The sequence below is a fragment of the Littorina saxatilis genome, linkage group LG6 (assembly GCF_037325665.1).
Source record: "Littorina saxatilis isolate snail1 linkage group LG6, US_GU_Lsax_2.0, whole genome shotgun sequence".
Lineage (NCBI taxonomy): Eukaryota > Metazoa > Mollusca > Gastropoda > Littorinimorpha > Littorinidae > Littorina > Littorina saxatilis.
In genome coordinates, this window is record NC_090250.1 from 54939030 (window position 1) to 54944029 (window position 5000).

At 41.3% G+C, this 5000-nt stretch overlaps 1 pseudogene; it reads right to left on the reverse strand.

Moving 5' to 3' along the window:
• The window catches only part of LOC138968052 (uncharacterized), a 22974-nt pseudogene extending 21831 nt beyond the window's left edge, over window positions 1-1143 (reverse strand).
• Window positions 1144-5000: the final 3857 nt, after the last annotated feature.

Here is a 5000-nt window from a genome sequence, read left to right on the forward strand (position 1 = left end):
ATTACTAAATATCAATACAAAAATGTGTCTGTAACTACAGCATTTATCTAAAACATCAATGCAAGAGGTGGTTATGAAAAGATGATCTAAAACTGTTAATTGACTTCAAGTGTTTGAGAGATGATGGCAGTGACTTGCAAATTGAAGCTCCAGAGAAAGCTAGACTGGTCTTTAAAAGATCTAATCCTGGAATTGGTGGGATCAAGTTGACAGATCCATATCTGTCGGTGGTCCTCTTAAATGCAGACTATTTACTACTCACACTACTCGCATAATTCACAATGCTTAACACTATACACTACTCACAAAATGCACAATGCTGAACATTAGTCACTGTTCAAACTGATCAGAAAATGCACAATGCTGAGCACTATTCACAACTAACACTACTCACACAATGCACAATGCTGAACACTATTCACTACTCACACTACTATGTACATGCACAATGCTGAACACTACTCACTTTCTTCGCCACAGAACCTCGGACACCACGGTAGAGGTGAAGGCTTTGGTCAGCGACCCGATGGCGAAGCGCGTGCTCCTTGTCACAGGCACGTGCAGTTCGGGGTCAGCGTGACCCAGATTGGCCGTCAGTATCACGTGACCCCCTTTCACAAGCGCCAGGGTCAAGGCCGGAAGCTGTCGACACGCCATGGTCTGCTGAACGAGCTTCTTGAAGCGTGAAATGTTCTCCAGGGTCGGCAGTCGCTGCCACTTAGGTAAGACACCCGCCTGGCCCTTGGAGCGACTCCTTGGGCGCCGGCTTTCCCAGATCCCAGGGACGTCATCGTACGCGTAAACATCAATGACGTCACTGTCGTTCCAGAACGTGTTTTCGATGGCCTCGTCTCCAGCATCGTCTTGGACGTCCACATAAAAAATCTCCTGAGTCTCTCCATCCCCTGGGGGTGTCTCGTCGACCTGTTTGACGTCGTGTTTCACTTTCTGTGAGTCTCGGTAAGCCCTCCTGCTATCGCGTAGTAAGCCGCCCTTATTCGGCCTTTCACTCACGGACTCGGAACTCGCAACTTTGCGTGGCCTCTCCAACAGACTGTGCGATGACGTCCCAGGGTGCCTGACGTCACATTCGCAGAGGATGGCTTGCAAACTGACGCTCAGCAGTATGACGCAGACATACATGATGACGCAGTGGGGACAACTGACGCGTTGTTGGTAATTTATTGTGGCGCCTTAGTTTCTGTTGGAATGTCTGGTTCCAACCTCGACTATTGAATAATTATGAAACTTAGCGTTTGACTTTTATTTACATCTGTCCTTTTTTGATTGTTGGAGAACCATGAGGCATTGCGTTCACTTTTTATTCACAACGTTCTTTATTTGATTGTTGGAGAATTGTGAGACATTATGTTTCACTTTTATTTACAAATGTCCTTATATCATTAAACAATGTGTTGAACAATTATGAGACATTGCGTTTCCCTTTTATTTACAACTGTCATTTGATTTAAAAATGTGTTGAACAATTATGAGACATATTGCGTTTCACTTTTATTTACAACTGTCCTTATTTGATTGAACCAGGTGGCCGGAGAGTCGTGGTGATGATGCGACCCCACTGAGAAGATGCGACCCAACTGAGAAGATGCATCTGAAAGAACAAATGATGAAACGCTGGGGCGGATTACAAGAACAAATGATAAACGCTGGGGCGGATTACAAGAACAAATGATGAAACGCTGGGGCGGATTACAAGAACAAATGATGAAACGCTGGGGCGGATTACAAAAACAAATGATGAAACGCTGGGGCGGATTACAAGAACAAATGATGAAACGCTGGGGCGGATTACAAGAACAAATGATGAAACGCTGGGGCGGATTACAAGAACAAATGATAAACGCTGGGGCGGATTACAAGAACAAATGATGAAACGCTGGGGCGGATTACAAGAACAAATGATGAAACGCTGGGGCGGATTACAAGAACAAATGATGAAACGCTGGGGCGGATTACAAAAACAAATGATGAAACGCTGGGGCGGATTACAAGAACAAATGATGAAACGCTGGGGCGGATGACAAGAACAAATGGTGAAACGCTGGGACGGATTACAAGTACAAATGATGACACATTCAGGTGGAATCAAGTAATACATGACACATTCGGGGTGTATTAAAGGAAAAAAATGATGACACGTTCAGGCTGGAATGAAAGAATACATAATGACACATTCATTAATTATTTATTATCAATGTTAAAGGTGAAGACAGAAATGTTAAAATGTAAATTAAAAAGGGTGGACACATTATCATATTCATGTCGCACATGTCGACACATGCTGACACAACAACATATTGTTTCACATATTTTTAAATAATTATTGTCCATGTGTGTAATATAAAGCCTCAAGTCAAAAGTAAGAGTAACATTTTGTTTATGTGCCGCAGTTGAATGCCTCAGTTTCTGTACAGTTGCCTTTATTTGGTGTTTAACGTCGTTTTCAACCGTTCAAGGTTATATCGCGACGCGACGGGGAAAGGGGGGGGGGGGTAGAGCCACTTGTTAATTGTTTTTTGTTCACAAAAGCACTAATCAAAAAATTGCTCCAGGAGAGTTTCTGTACAGCAAAACAAACATACACCAAGTTTGCTAATATTATTGCATCATTACTTCATTATCTAAAACGAGCACGCGACATTTGTAGCGTCTTCCTATACTGTGGGGAGAAAAGTCATTTTATTTTCGGCACAAGAACATAATGAGCAACAGGGAAATATCTATTTTTTTATGAGTCTTGTATCAAAAATATAGAAATTACATCAGACATAATTTAATTTCCCCCACATAGCGTTTCATTTCGGTTTTTTTAACTTTGAGATCCAGAGAGAATATTGTGCACATATCGGACTTTCTTTATCATAACTATATTCTTTAAAGGGATGCTTTTGTGAACACATAGGGTTTTTGTTTTAAACACAATTCGATCCTCTACAGATAGGCATTTGTGCACACGTACGTTGGGATTTCTTCACATAACTTTATCCTCAGCATGGAGGCTTTTGTGCACAAATAGGGATTTTTTAAACACAATTCGCTCATCAACAGGGAGGCCTTTGTGCACACTTAGGGCTTTCTTAAACACAATTCGCTCATCAACAGGGAGGCCTTTGTACACACGTAGGGCTTTCTTAAACACAATTTGATCATCAACAGGGAGGTCTTTGTGCACGTGACGTAGGGCTTTCTTAAACACAATTCGATCATCAACAGGGAGGCCTTTGTGCACACGTAGGGCTTTCTTAAACACAATTCGATCATCAACAGGGAGGTCTTTGTGCACGTGACGTAGGGCTTTCTTAAACACAATTCGATCATCAACAGGGAGGCTTTTGTGCACACGTTGGGCTTTCTTAACACAGCTTTATCCTTTACAAGGAGCTTTTTGTGAACACATAGGCTCATTTAACACAACCTTATTCTTTACAGGAGCATTTTGTACACACATAGGCTTATTTAACACAACCTTATTCTTTACAGGAGCATTTTGTGCACACATAGGCTTATTTAACACAACCTTATTCTTTACAGGAGCATTTTGTGCACACATAGGCTTATTTAGCACAACCTTATTCTTTACAGGAGCATTTTGTGCACACATAGGCTTATTTAACACAACCTTATTCTTTACAGGAGCATTTTGTGCACACATAGGCTTATTTAACACAACCTTATTCTTTACAGGAGCATTTTGTGCACACATAGGCTTATTTAACACAACCTTATTCTTTACAGGAGCATTTTGTGCACACATAGGCTTATTTAACACAACCTTATTCTTTACAGGAGCTTTTTGTGAACACATAAGCTTATTTAACACAACCTTATTCTTTACAGGAGCATTTTGTGAACACATAGGCTTATTTAACACAACCTTATTCTTTACAGGAGCATTTTGTGCACACATAGGCTTATTTAACACAACCTTAGTCTTTACAGGAGCATTTTGTGAACACATAGGCTTATTTAACACAACCTTATTCTTTACAGGAGCTTTTTGTGAACACATAGGCTTATTTAACACAACCTTATTCTTTACAGGAGCATTTTGTGCACACATATGCTTATTTAACACAACCTTATTCTTTACAGGAGCATTTTGTGCACACATAGGCTTATTTAACACAACCTTATTCTTTACAGGAGCTTTTTGTGAACACATAGGCTTATTTAACACAACCTTATTCTTTACAGGAGCATTTTGTGCACACATAGGCTTATTTAACACAACCTTATTCTTTACAGGAGCATTTTGTGCACACATAGGCTTATTTAACACAGCCTTATTCTTTACAGGAGCATTTTGTGCACACATAGGCTTATTTAACACAACCTTATTCTTTACAGGAGCATTTTGTGCACACGCAGGACTTTTTTAACACAACTTTATCCTGAACAGATTGCTGTTATACACCCGAGCTTTTCTTTTAACACAACGCTTTCCTCTTGAGGGAGTTTTATGAGGTGTTCATAATCATTATCAACAATGCTGGTTTACTACAACAACATAAGTTTGAGAACTCGTCAATATAAATTAAACTCACCAGCGTTTTAAGAATGTTACCACTAGAGAGACGGAGAAAGAGAGACAGAGAGACGGAGACAGAGAGACAGAGACACACAGAGACAGACAGAAAGACTGGCAGAACCAGAGAGAGACAGAGACGGAGACAGATACAGACACGGAGTCAGATAGAGACAGAGACACACAGAGAGACAGAGACTCAGAGAGAGACGGAGGCATACAGAGAGACGGAGACTCACAGAGAGACAGACAGATATAGACAGAAATGCCAACGTTCACTCACTCACTGTGTCAATGAACTCGCCTTCTGTCCTTGCTGAAAAGTCAGCATCCGACCTCACAAAGACACAAGGGGGAAGACAAAGGCCGACATTCAGACACTGAAGCCGTCTCTCGCCCTGCAACTAAAGGCCACCAAGCGCCGCGAGCCACTGACAGTTTTAACGTGTGTTGG